At 38.1% G+C, this 18,311-nt stretch overlaps 1 long non-coding RNA gene across 2 annotated transcripts in view; it reads left to right on the forward strand.

Moving 5' to 3' along the window:
- Positions 1–18,311, forward strand: part of LOC117436865 (uncharacterized) — a 182,503-nt gene that overhangs the window by 125,608 nt on the left and 38,584 nt on the right. For both annotated transcript variants that reach the window (XR_004550210.1, XR_004550230.1), the window contains one exon: positions 3,501–3,636. This is a non-coding gene — a long non-coding RNA (uncharacterized lncRNA). The remainder of the gene's footprint in view (positions 1–3,500; positions 3,637–18,311) is intronic.

Raw genomic sequence — 18,311 nt, forward strand, 5'->3', positions numbered from 1 at the left:
TTGTACTGTGCAGAGACTTGTATTTTCTTACCATAAGGAAGTGTAGTATTGTTAATTTAAGTCAAGTAGTTGTAACCATGGTTAGAATAATGTCAAAATTACTCCATATAGATCACTTTAGACCCTTTGTGTAATGGGCTGACTTAATTTCAACATGCCTTTAATGAGGGCATTTAATTATGGATACAGAACTATTTATTCAACTTCCAATGCAATTCACTTCTTTGGGGTAGGGTAAATGGGAAACTCAGCAGCCTCTTTAAACATCTACACAGTTTCTGATATGTCACGGGATATAGGATGTTGTGCACGCATTTGTTTAAAATTCCAGTAATTTGAATAGTAAATGCAGTGTTAGGACTTCTGTTTCTTGTTGTTTCTGTGTATTATTACAAACAGCATAAGTATCTGTCCCTGAGCTAGTTATGGATACATTCTGTGAGGAAATTGCAGTGTTAAATATAGAAAATTCATTCTTTTATTATGGAATCAACAATATTCCTATTAAAGAAATGACACCATTTTCTAATGACCTAAAATGGAGGAAGATAAAATCTATATTGTTCTGCTGATTTTCTCTTACTTAGTCTTTCCTACACTCTCACAACCACAAGATAGGAAACTAGCCTACAGGGAAAATCTGTGCCTCAGCAGTGAGAGCTATACTTGAAAGGGCTGTCATCTGCAACAGTGTGAATAAAGCCCAACTGCCTTGTGAGAGTAGTGCAGGATTTGGAAGCACAGCTGTGAAATAAGCATGACTGGAATTCAGCAAACTTCTTACTAAAGGCTGCTGCAGCTGCTGGTTGGTTCCTAAAGCTAAAACACAAAAAGAAGCACATGCCTAGGGTCTAAATATACAAACAGCATAACTTGCTTTGGAATCTGCCTCAGAGAAAAGAGTGCCTATAAACATCTTACCCCCAGCAATACAGGGTGGAATAGTGGCAACTTTAATATTTCAACAATGCTTCCAGTCTTTACACAGGTTTAATAGGTGCTGAATGCAGAGTACTTTTCTAATTTCCTATGTAAATTGGTGTCTCATTTTTGCCTGTTCATGCAAGCACAGGACAGCACATGAGTAATGAGCTGTTTCAGCAGGACAAGTTCTGCATTGAGCTCTGCCCGTTGCAGTTCTATGCAGCCTTTGCAGAAAAGTACATTGGGAAGTTGCTGCTCCTGTGTAGAGCTGAATCCTCCCTAGGTGGTGAAAGCTTTGCAAACCTGTTTGTTTAAAGAAATTTAGGCTCTGTTTATCTGTATTGGCCAGAGCTTCCAGTTAATAGGAATAATGACATATATAATTACTTAGATACAATTTTTCAAGATTACAGTACATACTTGTTCCCAACTCAGATATTGTACCCAACTCAGCTTTTGATGTTCTCACTCATATGGTAGCAATCCCAGGAGTGCTGGGATTTCTTTTTCTTTTTAAAAGACAATCATATCTCCTTTCAAATCGAGGACAGTGAACTTTACAAGTTGCATCTGCCCTGCTACTGTGGTTTACTTAATTTATTAGCTGCACAGTGTAGGACAATCTTTCTGTTTGTTACTGCAGAAAACCCTCAAGTAACCTCTGCAGAAATGTTTCCATGAAGGATGGTCTGCAGGTGCGGTTTCAATCCTTTGTATATAAACCAGGTTTGTGATTCTTGCTTTATGCTCTCACCAAGTGTCAAATTGCTCAGAAGAGATTGATAGATATTGTTGTTTTTTCTCATATATGAACTAATTTTTTCTATTTCTTGTCTCTTTTTTTTTGATCTGTTTTTTTTTAGATTGATCTTCTACCATTTAAATTAACAGTAGAGTAGAATGTGATTCCTTGTGCTGAGCAGAAGTACATACCTGTCCAGGCATTCTTGCCCCAAAGGACACACTGCAATGCTGTTCTTCATGTCTTTTCATGACACTTGAAAACAAAGTCTTTTATCATGGCATTCATACATGTGCATTTCTAAGTGCCCAGCTCTATGTAAGTTTGTAAGAGTGAACAAGTCATCATATTTGTGATGCAAACTTCTTTAATTGTGCCATTCAAGAAGGTTGTTGTGGAATGAATTTAGATTTGTTAGGCATTAAGTTGTCACCTGCATTTAGCAAAGCCTTCTATTTAGCTCAAAATAAACAACTCTCAGGACTGCCCTCACAGACCATGCTTACTGGTACATTGGTGTTGCCTCTGTCTTAGCTGAAGTCAATAGCTGACTTCTGCAGGATGGGGTTAGAGGCCTGCTTAGTAAGGCATCCTAGCAAATACTGGTGTGAACCCAAGAGACAGTAGATAAAGACTACTCTCTATACTGGGTTCAAATAACTGATCTTAGAGATTGGTACTGCAGAATAGTAAGGTCAGTGAGCAGAATCCTCATGCCTCATTTCCAGGCTGCCCATGTGAAAAGTGGCCTCTACCCTCATGTACCTCTCTGCTCATGTTAGGTCACTCATTTTTTAAGTCACAGTGTCTTTTACACATCCCCAAAAAGTGAGTCCTGCATGCTGAAACCCATGAATTTAGAAACAAATTGATTATGAATTACAGAGTGCTTTGTAAAACCTATTTTAAAGTAATGCTACTGATGACCACGGTTAACTACAAGTACAAAAGAATGAAGGCTATGTGGGAGCTTCTTTTAAAATTTGGTGCTTTCTGCCTTTGTCTTTCTTGTAGCCTTCATAACAGCTATTAGGGGATTGCAGGCATTCAATCAGGTGTTCTCTTAACTTGCTTACATGCCAGATCTCTTAGCTAACAAGATTTATAGTTGAAGTACTAGCTCACTGTAGTGAGGTACTAATTAGGACTTGCTTGATTTGACAGTTACTTTCTAAAGTAACTCTTTCTTTCTAAAGAATAGAGAAGCAAGAATGACTCACAGAAGTCAATGTGTTTGTCCAGGACACAGCAGGAACAAGCAACATCATGAAATAAGTGAAATGCTAAGTAGAAATTTTCTCTCCCACAGGCTAGAGCAGGGGAAGAGTTTTATGTTGGTCTCTGTGCTGCTGCTGTCAGAGACCAGTGATCGCTGTACTCTTGTCTTGAACAATTCATGGTATTTTTCTGTATAAGTTCCACTGTTTTTCTCAGCCCTCACAAAGAGAATAAAGAGGCAATGCACACAGTCATTACTGGAAAATACCTATTAATTGGGTTTTTGCCCAGAAACTGTGCATCAGTGACTGTAATACCTTACTGGTGTGTTTTAGTGCTTTCTCCTTGAAGCCTCTAATCAACACATTTTTTCTGACATGAAATCACCTGAGATCAGTATTATACCAGACTGTGCACCAGCCCTTGGTACCATGATAAATGTAAAATTTGCCCAGCAAGACTGTTTTTGTCTCTAGAGATGAAGCAGCTGCTACTTTGTGACCAGGTGGAATTTATGGACAAAATCATTATTTATATGAATTAAAATATTTTAGAGAAAAGTAGATCTCAAAACAGGGAATGTATTTAATAAATCATATAACTAATTATCTTCCAGTTAAACCAGATGTTGTCTTCCTATGGATTCTATAAAAGAACTTTTGGTTCAGCCTACACCTCTCAGATCTGACGGATTACTGTTCTTCCATGAAGGATCTCACACTGCCCCTAAATTTCTTGATGTGGCAATTCAGGTAATCCATTATAGTGTTTTGTTTGTTCATTTTCATTTTGAATCTGTAAGTCATGGAAGATAAAAAGTATGTATAAAAAAAAAAAAGAAAAGGCTTGGGGACATGCTAATCAGGACTGTGGCACTGAACTTCTTGGCAGATGCGGAAACATACAGGGACGTGGACAAATTAGTGAGAAGAGGTTTGGGGGATTTTGCCTGTGAAAGCCCCACAATAGCAGCTGCTGCTGCTTAACCATGTAGTGTGGTTCAGAGTCTGCCAGCCAGTGGAGCATCCCTTCCAGGGCAAAAAGTGGATGTTACACAATTCCTTCCAGTTTGGGAAAGCCTTGGTACTTTCTAAATTAACTAGTCATTGCCTACATGTTTGTTTATAATTTGGACTGCTTGTATGGTTGTAGAATAGCTCAGATGATAAAGACAACAAGTCTCATGTATTTAGTATATTACTTTATAGTTAATAACTTGTACCAAAGCCATCTGCTGCTAGAGTGAGCTACAAAGTAAGAAACAAATGAACGGTTGGATATCAGACACATTTTGCAGCCAGGGATTGTATACAGTTCAATAGTGAAAGAACTACTGCTGATCAATATATTTAGGCTAATTACTACTTGCCTGTGTTCCTAGTAGATGAGATATGAAATTGCAAGGAACTATTATTGTAATTTTATATTGTGGTGGCAGTCTAAAACTCCTTTGCATACTTAGTCCTACTGAGCTAAACACTGTACAGGCAAACAGAAGAAAAGAAATGCCTTCCAATCCTAAGATAAAGAAAGAAGCAGATGGTAGCAGGCAGAGAGCTCAAGGTAGTAGTGGTATATTTATGCCAAGTGTAATAGGCACTGGTCATACATGCTGGTTGCTTCAGCTTTCTCAAGTGCTAGATATCACTTTGGTGAATCTGAAAGCAGAGTCTTTGGGGGGCAGTGAAAGGAAGGCAGTGCATTGAGATCTGTCCAGTGAAGAAGGGAAATGAGGGAAAGCAAAAAGGAGACATTACAATGCTTGAAGAAGTGTTTCTCTGGAGTGCAAAAGCATCTAAGGGCTGCCATATTCAGATAAAAAGCTTGTCTGTCTCTGTGTAATGTTTGCCAGATTTCAGCAATCGGAAACTGATGCAGTAATACTTGTAACACTAATTTAGCAGAAGCATATGAATATTCTTGAGGGTGAATAATACAGATACTCTACAGAGGGTGGAAAATTGAACATGAGGAGGCAGAAGGGAGTAACATGACTGCAATACTGTTCATAGCTAGTGTGCAAAAATTGGACTCCAGAAATTGCCAGAAATCATAAACCAAAAGGTTCTTTTTTAATCCCCTAGTATTTTTTTTACCTTATCTAACATATTTTTGAGTGTTTTTCTCAAAACCTTACCAAGTTTATAAGGTCAAAGAAAGATGACTTAAAAATTCACACTCTGTGTGAGTATGCTCAAGTCAGCTTTGAGCTTTGTTGATTTCAGCTGGTTTCAAAGAGCTCTCAGACATAATTTAGGTCCTTCAAAGTTTTGGAAAAGCACATCTGTAGGAAGAATATATAGATAAATCCTATAACTCAACCACAAGAGAAGCTTAATTGAGGCTTGCCTCTTTCTTCAATAGCTAAATCAGCCATCTGTGAGCTGCAAATCCACAGGGAATCAGTCTTGCTTGGAACTAGGCTTCAGTTCAGTCTCACAGAACTTCTGATTTAACCAGATGAGCTTATTTACAGCTTCTGTGTTGGTTATAAGGGCAAATCAATACTGATAATGGCAGGTATTTCCTTTAGATAATCTCTTTTAGCTTGCAGAAAAGGTAAATCTCATGTTTTACTGAACATGTTGGAAATCACATCAGGAACACATTTTTCCCCTCACCATTGTCACCGAGCCCAGTGCTACTTTTCCTTACTGCTTCTTAGACCACCAGCTTCTCTTGAACATTGTTGCTGCTCTTACTGTGATTCCCACCTCCTACCTCAAGGACACAGAGTGCTGTTAGCCAGTGTCACGGTTAAGGTGCCTGCTCAGTCTGCCTGCACTTGGGCAGTTCTGTTTTATCTTTTCTTGGTTTGTTTTTTTGTTTAGGGATTGGGTCTTGTTTCATAAAAAGCTTCAGTCTTATTTATTTTTGTTTCCACAAATGATTGCAAAGCTTAACTTTTTAGAAGCATACGGAAAATTCCTGTTGCTGGCAGATCTGAGGTTGGAACTATTTCAGTAATCCTAAAAAGGAAAAAATATTTTTTTGCTTGCCTTATTAGTACTTAGATTTTAATTATTACCGGATAAGTATTAAAATTACAGTGTGCGTTCCATTATATTTAATAGCTATCATCTCACTTGACAGTTCTGTATTCTAAAAAATATTCTTAGACCCACAATTTCGCTACAATTCTCCTTTCCCTGAATCAATTGTAATAAATAATACTTGTGCTGATATATTTTTTTTTCTCAAAGTAGCCTTTGTTGTGGCATCAAGATTAAAACAGAGACTTCAAGAGAACTAAAAGAACAGTTCATGTAGATTATTGCCACATATCTATACCACATGTTCCAAATTGTAGCTCACTACGAAAGATGCATAGCAATTAATGCAACCATAATATAGTTTTTAATTAAATACTAGTGAAAAAATAAACTTCTGGTGTTTATTACTGAAATTTTTCTCTTCTCTGCAGTTGATTCTGATACTCTGTAGAGCTTGTGCAACCATCTATTCATAAATAAGTGGAGATATATATATCTTCATATACTCACCAAGAGACTTCTAAATCTGGTATTCTGTATATGTATTTTCTTTCTGGTCTTTTAACATGGAAAAAGACCAGATTGTAAAGCGGAGTTTAGCGGTATTCTGCCAGACCCTGTAAGAAACAAATTCCCTTTCACATGACGGTGGCACTCCTCTTAAACCAGTCAAGTTTTCCATTTACCAAAAAGCCGTTTAGAAGATGTTCTGCGGATTCAGTGGAAAATATACTATCTTTGAACCTAGGTGTAAATATATATATTCCAGGCACAGGTTCTACAGTTTATATGTATGGTATAGCAATGTACATGATATTCACATCCTGAGTGAAGAATGAAGAGTTGTTTAGAGAAGATATCAAAAATAACCACAGACCTAAACAAATCTTCACATGAAAAATGCAGTCTGCTCTTAGTAGAGGTGAGCTATGTCCAAGTGTTTCACTATTTTTTCACCATCTGCTTATGCTTTGGAGAAGCTATGGAGTGTTTATGTATTTCTCTAAGAGCTGATACTGTATGCTATGGACATTTCATGGACTGGGAGTCCATACTGGAAATCTCATCCTTATCGGTGCTTGATAAACTTCTCAGTATTTTCTGTTACGCTTAATGCATTATTTGTGATTATTAAAATCTACTTTTTAAATAGATGATAGTGTTTGAATTATATGATATATATCCATATATAGATGTTCCAATCAAAATAATGTTTATCCTTCTAACATTTATTTAGTCATTTAGAGTGATTAGTGAAGAATCATAAATGACATTTATAAAGTAGGTATTTTTAATGATAATACAGTGAACAAATTTTCTGGTGGGAAAAAATGTCTGGATCCACAGTTCCCATTTTATCTAGGAAAGAAGAGCCCTGTTTCAACATTAAAGGATGGAAGACATGTTGTCAGGTAGCTGGAGAGTCTAAGGTCAATTTTAGTTATAGAGGCAGTAGATGAGTTTTTAGGACAATGGAAATTTCACAACTGTAAGTAGAATTTACTATTAAAATGAGTTAAAATGCCAATCTGGAAAACAAACCTCAGATATTTCTGCATATTGTTTTAAGTATTGACAACTCTTTCAACCTTTCCTTTATCTCAAAGAATATCCAGTGAGTTCCAGCCTTGCCTTTGTCTCTTTGTTTTTGTTCCGTATTTGCTTCTGTGTTTTGAAATGACATTAGAGGTTCAGTTACTGGACTGGGCTGAAATGTCCTGCTTGTCATCACTGTGTGATCTTAAATGGTATCTATGTAGGCACAGGCCCAAGAGAATAACACAGATATGAAAGGCTAGAAGGGTGGCTGTGAATGTTAGCAGCCAATCGTCCCTGTGACTGAGAGCATTTGCATCATGTGATGTCATACGGCCTACAGCCTAGCCAGCAATGCCTTCTAGGCATGGAGGAAAAGATACTTTAAAGTGTCTAGGTTTTCTTTTTCCTCTTTGGCAAAGCCCAGCAGAGCAGAGTTCCTGGTAAGGCAGATTTTGCATGGCAGCATTAATATTTCTGTGTTTGGAAATGTCACAACTGAAAAAGCAGTTAAGGTGTTGAAAAACTGTCTTTTTTTTTTTGTCCTGATACCGTCCTTGTGACTTTTTCAGAAGTGTAAATAAGCTGCTCTGTTGTGCTTGTTGGTAAAGACTGCCTTCCCTTGTGCACATGGTGGCTGACTTGCTTTCTTGACATTCACAGCAACTAACTCCTTGAATTTCTGGGGCATTTTGGGATGAGCGAGTATTATTGCACTGGGTGTACAATAGCATTGTGTGGGACTGATGCTAGAAGTAGTAGTTTTTTTGTACTGTACAGGCTGGTTTTATGAAATCAGATCAGTTGACACACAGCTGTGTGTTGATTTTACATGGTCTAGTGTGAGGCATGGCAGGGGGATTGAAACTGGATGATCTTAAAGTCCTTTCCAACCCTAAACATTATATGATTCTATGATTGATCCAGTGTAAGAAAGTTGTTCCTAGCATAATGAAATCTAAGTTCTACCTATAAGCAGCTGAAGTATCCTAAAAATAGAACTGCCAGGAAGTGTTAGCTAAACTGCTGAGACTTAACACTGGGGTGGGTAAGGACAAAGGAAAGCAAACAAACTTTTACCTAGAAGACAAGCTTTAATTTCTGGAAACAAGGGCCCCAGGTTGGCTTGTGCAGGTATAGCACTTAGACCGGGTGTGTATCTGGGGCTGTTGGGTGCTGCTTCACTGCTTATGACAAACATTTAAAACATGAGAGCCATGCAGACAGATGAGTGCACAGGCTTACAAATGTGAAATCACACCCACAAACTACTTTCCTTTGTGCACCACCTGACCCCGGGGCACATTCCAAAGGAGAAGTAAATGGATATGCCTGAGCTGACCTATCTTACTGCCTGCGTAATAGTTGTGCTGGAAAAGAACCACATGTATTGCATACTTTTATTCAAGCCTACATGATACCACTGAATAATGTATTTTTTGTGTGTAGTGGAAGCAAAATTAGTAAGTGCTTGAATGTGAATATAAGTAGTGAAATTATTAGCAGCAGAAATAATTTTGCGTCTAATTTATGTTTAGTATCAAAGTAAAAGCATGCCTTATACTCCTTTCTAATGATATCTCAATGTATGCTTTAGAAATATTGCCATAATTTCCTACCAGCTTCTGCACAATCCTGTGTTGCTGTAGTGTGTAAAATTTGCAGTGCATGAGTGAGTACACAATTTTCTATAGTTGGCAGACCTATAAAAAGTTGTGGGTTTTTTAAAATTTATGAGTGGAGGAAGACATAGGAAAGAGAATTGTGGTGCTTTGGTGTAGTCTAATCATTAACGAGAGCAAAAAAGAAAGTTAAAAAAATCCCTCAAAGGCATTGCCTTAAAATGGCTTCCCTTCTTAATAGGCATTGAAGCTATTTGTTCTGTGCCACTTTATCAAAAGCAAAGGTTTCGTTTTATATGAAATCACTACTCTGACACAGCACATATTTCTAGGTATTCACATTCAGCCCGGATACTCTCATGCTCAGGGAAGGTGGTAGATGTGCCACCCATGGGGACATTCAAGGCCAGGCTGGATGCGGTTCTTTGCAACCTGATCTAATTGAAGGTGTCCCTGCTCATTGCTGGGGGGTTGGACTACATGACCTTTGAAGGTCCCTTCCAACTCAAACTATGATTCTATGATTCTATGCTTTCCAGCACTCACACAGCAGGTGAGATCTCTCCAGCTGTTCACCTGGTAGAGCCACTTACATCTATTTCCACTGCAGGTGTAAATCCTGCTGCAGGAAAAGCAGAACTGGGTACCTAGTTGTTGCTCACTCAGGAATAAACTGCTTTCAGGTCAAGGACAGTGGAGAATGTAGTTTTGCAGCTATAGGGATTTCTGTTCTGAGTGTGCTTTCAGGGATTTTTTTTTTATTTAAGCTGAAAGATACTTAAATACAAAACTACATTATAGAGGTCATTCTGCTGATCTTTTGTAAGGGATTTTCTGAAATTTCACTAATGACTAAATAAAAAACCCCAACCTTTTTGTTATTTAATTTGGCACAATACACTGTGCCAGCAAGCTTCTGTATATTATTCTGAACTGGTTTCATTTAAGGCCATTAAAATGTGTATATTCCTACAGAAATAACTTTCCAAGAATTCTGATGAGAGAATTGTTCCTCATGGGTGAAAATTATTAAAATATTGCTAAAATATAAGTTAAATGCCACCATTAAAGTCACAGTTACAGGAAACTAAACATCAGAAAGCACAAACATGAGCAGTTTAAATATTAAGCTATTGTTCAGAGGCCTAGTGAACCTTGCTGACATATGGGAAAGCATCAAAGCATCAGGATAACCATCAGTGCTCAAACTCAGCCCTATGAGCCATCAAACTAGACTCATTCAGGACTACCAAAGCATAAAGTTTCTAGTAGAGATAATCTGCCAGGTTGTTTTGCTGGAGTAGGTGTGGTCTTCATAAACTTTAAGTTTCCAAGCCATAAGCAGGGAACAAAAGAGTTGTTGTGACTTACATTGTTACATTGATGTTAGTGCCCTCCTTGCAGGACAGAACATGTGCCCTGGCTTAACTTCTCCTTCCCATGGCCGGGCAGTATTTTCTTCAGAGGGGAGGGATTGCAATATGATTTGGGTGTATCATATTCCTCAGATCTAAAGCTGATTTATCATAACTTACCATACCTGAATCACCCCTGAAAAACTGGTATTTTTCAAAACAGCCTGATAAAGCCATGTACCCAGCTCTTGTAAGTACTTTATGCTTTCTGGGCACTAATTCTCTTGAATCCATTATAGGTGCTAGGCTATGTTTCTAGTGCTGCAATTCAGCTGCTAGATGGTTAACACAATGTGATACAAACACAGATGTTTCCCTTTCTTTTGGAAAGAATAATACTCTTAATTGTAAGTGGAGAACCAGAAATGTTGCACAATATCAGCAGCCCTCAGAGAGGTAGAGAGATTAGAAGAACTAGAGCTTGTTGCTAAATAATTCAGACTGGCAAGAAATAAAGAAACAGAAGAAAAAGTGTTTCATCCAGCAATACAATTATACTTACACAGATATGCTTTAAAAGGTCTTTTATTTGAAGTATTTCTTTTCAAACACTGGCCTAATAAAACCAAGTTTTTATTTCTGAGATGGAAACATAAGTCTAAAAATAAGATCTCACAAACAGTGCCAAAATTGCTTTGATACATTGAGGCTGTATATATCTCACTGTAGGCTCTTTTGTTTGTCGTCAGTCATCCATGGAAACATGACTTCTCAAGCTTTATTTTTTTCCACTAGTCCCGTGTGCCTGTGGTCTGCATAACACTGAATAGTATTTTCCTCATAAGGACCCCAGTAACTTTTCAGTGAAGCTTACAGTCAAACATAACATTTTTGTAACAGACCTTTTACTGTAGACTTTTTGACCTAGTAACCAAGACCATAAACTACACAAAATGAGTTTCTATTTGTGTAATGATCTCAGAGAAAACAGTGCAGATTCAGCCTGAGATGCTTAAGCAAAGCTGCTGAGGCAAGTCTATTCTTGCTTCCCTATGTGGTGCAGGACTGGGGTTTTTTTGTTTTTTATTTAAAGCATTTTTCTCTTTTTTTAAAATTTAAAACCTTTAATTAAATGCTAAAGAGGCTATATTTTTACCTTAGTTTGCCTAATGCTGTGAGTCATCCCATGACAAGGTGCTTTAGCTGTGTTGTGGGAGATACTTGCAGAAGTCTATCCCAGGCAGAGCTGCACACTGCAATTTACCTCAGAGTAAGATGTCTTGTACTCACTATGCTTTAAAGGTAGGATGGGTGTGCACGTTGCTCTCTCAGGTTAGTGTTTACAGGACTCTTCTTTTTAAAGGTCAAACTCATAGAAATAACAGGTGTATAAAGTCTGGTCTCTTCAATCTGCTGTGAAATAAAAGGAGATTCAGTTATTCTTTGTATTTAAAAGATGAGAAAGCTACCCCTTAGAAAACAGTCTAATTTGCAGGTTGGTTCCAACCTTAAATTTGGCCCTGCTCTGAGTGTTGACCTGCTGCAGAGGTTCCTAAACTATTCCAGGAGTATATGAACAATCAAGCTGATTCGATCAAGAATAAAAAAAAAATAAATCAAGAATAAAAATTATCAAGAATAAAAAAAGGAAGAAAAGAAGAAAACCTAATATTTTGCTTTGCTGAACTGTTATTCTGCATTTCAAAAATTCCATTTATCATAGTGCTTTCCTTTACCACAGTTCTTACTTAATAAAATATTTGCTAGCTAACCAGAAATCTGCAGTGCTTCACATCAGCAAAAGCTAATAGCCAAATTTCTTTCATCCTGTCATGATTTGTCCCTTGTGAGGTTAGGAGTTGTGTGGATAGACACCCTTTTGCAGAACTTCTCCCCTCCTCAGGGCTACTGTTTGCTCTCTCAGATCTCTGTATGGAGGCTTCTGTACAAGCTCTTCTTAAGTAATTTGAGTTACAACATATCTTTAAGTTTAAACTGTGTAAATATGAGATTATGGCTAACCTCTGTCCCCTGAAGCTGAAGTTAGTTATGGGTCTTCACACAGGCAATTCCTCAAGTGGGTCTGCAGAGCAATGATAGTGTACAGCTGGGAATGGGTGTTCATTTCTTTGCCCAGTTGCCTTCTGTCTTCATCCTTCAGCCTGCTGCAGTGCTTTCAGCTGCTGCTGTCTCAGCTGATTTCCTTGCACATCTGCCTTGAGCAGCAGTAGCAGGATCATGCTCAGTTGCTGCTGCCATCTTAAACTTAAAATGTGAACTTAAACTACCCACACAGGTCAATTTGCATGAAAACTATGAAAAAGAGAGGTTGAGCTGTGGGCAGATATTCTGCCTTTAGCAGTCTCAAGCAAAGAGAAGAGGAGACAGCAGTGGGTGTGGTAGTAACTCCAGCCACTGCAGCTATGTGCAGCTGTGTGCTATGGTGGGCATGTCCCAGCCTCTCTGGATGAAACCTCAGGAACAACTGCACTACTGTAAATTGTTAAGAATTTTTATTTTTGGTCTAAAAGCAAAAATGATTTTGTAGCTTCTTATCTATAAGGCAGCACTTGGTTGGGAAAGGACTGAATTTTGTAATAACTTGTAGCCATTGGTTTCTACACTATAGACTTTATTAATCCTGTCTGTTGTAAGAAATAAAATACAGTGGGTGGGTCTATAAATTTCCACAAGTGTTGTTTATCATGAGGTGTTCTGCAAATAATTTATTAAAGTTATTTAATGTGAAAAAAATTATATCAGTTTCAAGTTGTCTTTTCCTCTAATGGCGCTTCCTTCAAAGAAGATCTGTTACTATCTTCAGAAGTGATGCTATCACTAGATTTTCCCAGATGAGGTAGGATTGTACACCTATACATTCCAAGACTGTAGCTCTTGAGTCTGGACGCAGATCAGCTTCATGCTAGAACAAGACTGAATTATCTACCATTACTCCTTTTGTGCCCTGGTTTCCATGAAGAAAATTCAGACATGGGCAAAAGAAATGTCTGTCATGTGCCAGAGATTCCCCTGCCCCATCATATAGAATAGGGGAATAAGAACTACAGGACATGTCTGTGATATAAACAAGCTATAGGTATCCCATCTTATTGTTCTTCCTTTCTTCGCAAGATTCTGCAGTGCAAAATCTGGCATAGGTTTTAGATGTATTGCCCAAGTAACACAGTGTTTCCAGGTAGGAACATGCTATCATGTGCATGCCTTTATCTCTTGATAGTGGAAAAGTGTGTAAGCATTGTAAACTCTGAGTGTTCAACATCTCCTGTCTTAACAAGAAAGATTTGATTCTGCAGACCTATCACAGGAGTCCCACACAACACGGCCTGCCAGGGGTTTATTTTAAGCCTGAAGTAGTCAGCAGATGAGACAGATTCAGGCTAAGATACTCACTGAGCACAAGGCAAAACTCATAGTCACCCATAGGCATAAGCCAAAGGAAACAGTACCTTTCCATGAACAAGACAAATTGAGAGAGCAGTTCTCCTTATTGCTCCTGCAGCGACTTTAAATCTGGAAGAGGTACAGGACAAAGGTTTCTGCTCATTTTGGAAAATGTGCCAGGGCAGGGCAGCAAAGAGCGGGGGTCAGGAATCACATAAGAGGCAGTGAGATGCAAATCCTGTTTGCAACATTACCAAGCAACTGCTTTTGTTGAACCAAGAAAGCAGGGATTCTGTCTCATCTCTTTAACTGGAGTTGGCCAGTTGCTTTTGAAATCACAGCTCTGAGAAGAGCCCTGTAGGTGTTTGTATTTACAATAGATTGAACAAATCCCCAGATGCTGTTACACAGTATGCTTAATTGATCTAGAAGTTGATTTTGGCCCAGAACCAGCTTTTCTATCTCCCATTCACTGCCAAATTGACTGCCAGATTTTCTATTCAGAAAACCATGTCTAGCAGAAATAAGGTCAGACTTCAACAGGCTGGAAATCACAGATCCCCTGAGCACACAATGCCGACCTTTCTGCTGGGTACCCTGTAGCACTTGCATCCAGTCTCCTCACACTCTCTCTTACCAGCCCATATGGAAAGGAAGTGTTAAATTGTTAAAAATTATTTTTTTATCATTAATTGTCAGAGTCCAGCAAATTAATATTTAGAAGATAATGAACTATCTTAGTGCAAAAGCAGGAACTGTAGCAATCTCTTTGTGATAGAAAGATCATAAAATATATTTTTAACTGAACTTGGTTTTGCTTTCCACCACACAGCTCATCTCTGCCTCTACTGTCCATTCACTTTACATAAAAAACCCCAAATTTATTAGGTGCAGTCAAAGCATTCTCTTTTTTTCTGTTGGGGGTCTGCAGTTTTGAAAGTGAATGTGTGTCCTAATAAACCTGGATGGTTTTGAACCAGGTTTAGCAGGCTCAATGGACAAGTCTTATGTGATCACATTTCTGTCTTCAAAATGGAAAACTTGGAGGCATATTCAATATGCACGCTATGTATTAATGAAAAAAACAACAGGAAAGGCATATCTTACTATTGAGTTTGGAAACCTCTTTCCCCTTTCTTATATGCTTCCTTTTTCAAAGTAACATTACTGAAACCATTTTATTTCAGAGGATAGATAAATCATGAAGCTGAATCAAATATAGATGATGTAAAACTTTTTCAAGGTTACAGACCAGGCCTTCACAGTGCTTCCTTTGTGTTTCACTTGAATCGTTGATTGTCTTCCTGTTCCAATGCCATTCTCTTTCCTTCTATTCAGGAGTTTTCTATTACCTTCCAAACTATTGTATGACTACAGACGTAACACAAAGTCCTTTGTATGGTAGAAATCAGGCACAAAATAAACACACCTTTATCCTGCACTCTTAAAACTTTCCTTCTTTCTGCACGTAAATACAGTTCCTATTAGAAAAAAACAGAGCTCTCTGAACTCAGTGTTGCAGTGTTAGCCAACTGGCAAACTCTTAAAAGTGCTGGGAGCTTTCTTACATGTAGTCCATCACCCCTGTGACAAAGCTCTGCTGCTGCGAACAATTGCCCAGTAATGTGACTGTTCCAGTTTCCTATGTGGACAGTCACAGTACTGACTTTAGCCTGTGTAGAAAAGGAAATGATATACAGACACATGAAGTGGGGAGTCTGGGCCTCTTAATGACACCAAGCTTTGGAATCTTATTCTTCACATGTGTTTACTCAGCCCTTTCCTATTCTTGTATCCTGCATAATAAAATCATTTATTCAAGTGCTGTTTTCTGCCTTTTGGGTCTGCACGGCTGTGCAAGGGAGGAAAAAAGGAGAAAAGATCCTTTTCCTTTGTGCAAGTTGCAGTCTTTCCAGTCTCTCCTGCCTGGTGTCTGCAGGGGCACCTCGCAAGGAAAAGCAGGGGTCTCAGCAGCCTTCAGCAGCCACTGAGCATGGGAAGAAGGAGTTGTGATTTTCACTGCTCATTCTGATTCATATCACTCAGATTAGTGAGGAACAATATGATCATGTCACACAAAACATCTGAAGAAGATAGTCTGTCCTCAGACATATGCAGGGTTCTTTATTTCTTGTCCTTTTTCTTGGAACAGGTACTGGTTTTCTCCCCCCCCCACCCCAGCCTCGTGCAACAGTTTCCCACAGATTTATGAACAACTTGTCCATGCCTGACATAATTTAACACATTAATGAGTCAGCAAGGAATTAAACGCTGTTTTCGTATAACTTGTCTCATGTTCTGTACTCAGTACAATTATTGGAGTACCCAGTGTGGTTGCCTTAAGGATTCCTGAGGGTGTCTTTCTCACTGCTCACATGATTTGGGTTCAGGGGTTTTCTCACTGCAGATGCCAGAACTGTCTTGCGATCCTGAAACTGCTTGAGTCAACTAAGCTCCTGTTAAGCAGCTTCTGCCAGGTCAAGGACCTTCTGCTCATTTCTGTGTACTATTTGGAGCGAAGGAGAAACACAGGAAGTGCCCATTGTATATGTAACACCGACAGAAAGTTATGGATTGTCTACTCCATGCCTGCTCTCCTGCCATGGGTCTCCGAAGGAGAACACAGATTTTTGTTTTACGGTAGTGATTAAATATTGGTTTCATTAGAGTCTTTTGTCTCTCTTGCATTTATTAGTGATTTCAGTCTTGTAAACAGCATTTGCTACTCAGGTGCTCTGTTGGGAGTTCTAAAATGCTGCAACCAAAGTAACCATAAGCATGTGGCATTTAATGTATTTGCTTTGCTTATGTTCTTAAAGATTTGCATATGTTCTAAAGATATCAGTGTTGCTTTTTTAAAGAGAAGCTTACTTTGGGTGAAAAGTCAGGAATTCAGTTTAGAAGTTGAGTGTTGCAGAGGCATTGCTGTAGATCAGTGGTGGGAAATTCTGAACTCATGACATGAGTGGCAGGGGCATGTATTAAAAACCCTATATTACTCTAAGAGCAAAGTAAAATAGAAATGTCTTACTTCAAAAAGCAACTGAAAAGACTTACTAGAAGAGATTTTGTAATGTATTTGGAGGGGTTATAACTTGAGGTATAATCTTGAGGGTGAAAGTAAGTCCTGTGGAAAGGAGTCCTGATGGCTGAGTGCATGATTAGAGTTACATTTTTATTTTGCTTTGATCACCAGTGCAGGAGAAAATCAGGGCGTCATATATTCCTGGTACCCACACAATACAGTCTAGAACAAATAGCATTTATCTGAGATGTAAAATCACCTCTTAATTAACCTTTGCACCAGCATACACATTCCTTTCACTTGTTCAAATGTAAATTAACATGGCTCAGGCTGGGATTTTCAAAGGAGCTTTGGTGAATTAGTTATCCAAATGCCATAAAAATTAGTTCTGGACAATATTTCATTATTGTGCAGTTGTTCAAATTGCAATTTTGCAATTTTATTTTGGTTACAGCTTATGCTGACTATTTAAAATTATTTAGACAATGAATTGGGGCAGTAACAAGCTCTCATTCTTTTCTATAGTTCCCTTTCTGCCTGTAATTTTTATTAAGATATCTGTCAGCTTTTGTTGACTGTATTTTGTTGTTATATTTCCAAAATTAGAAATAGTACCTTACCCAGAACACACTACATGGACAACAAACTGAATAAGCAGAAGAAAATGTATGTTATAATTTTTCAACAATAAAATAATCTGAGTAAGATATTAGATTAAGGATAATAACTAATTCACAGGGGATAAGCTAGATCGTCTATTAATGTCTTTTAATAAATGAGATTCAAAAAAGTTTCTATCAGGCATAGATATTGTAGAAGTTAGTCTATTTTTTGAGGGTGTTTGTGTTTGGTTGGAGTCCCATTGAAATGTAATGAAGATGGAGATGATGGGAATGGGGCAGTGGAGACAGCAGGAGAAATGTTTGGTTAGAGGCTGCATTAGAACTTGTCAGAAAGGAGCAAGAAATTTTATGAAACAATGTTATGTCAGTTAGCATAGCCCGAATAAAAAGAGGTTTTCTAGTGCCTAGAGGCTATGACGAGTGACCCTTTATGTGCTTAGAAAAGAGGTATGAGGTGGCTGTGATAACCCTGATTTAAAAGTTTCTAGAAAAAAATCTGTATTTAAAGTTCAGAATTATGCTTGGGTTTTGGTGCATAGTTCAACAGGAAATATCTGTCCTTTCATACCAGTATTATTTATCTGTTGAGATAACAGCAGATGCTTGGGATCTTTCAAGACAGCTTCACAACCAGAAAAAACAAAAATGTGGAACTATATTGCATGTTAAGAATCATATATTCAACATACATACTTACAAAAGACTTGGAACAGAGGAGGTCAAGACTGCAGACAGTCTTTTCCCCCCATTTTTCTAGTTGCATTTATGTGTTTAGTTTCCAGAGAGCCGCTCCAGCTACTGTCTTTGAATCAGAGACTAAGGAGAAAAAAAAGCAAAGTCAAGTCTGTTTTTTGGGGGGTTTTATAGATTT

Source organism: Melopsittacus undulatus, chromosome 1 (assembly GCF_012275295.1).
Source record: "Melopsittacus undulatus isolate bMelUnd1 chromosome 1, bMelUnd1.mat.Z, whole genome shotgun sequence".
NCBI lineage: Eukaryota > Metazoa > Chordata > Aves > Psittaciformes > Psittaculidae > Melopsittacus > Melopsittacus undulatus.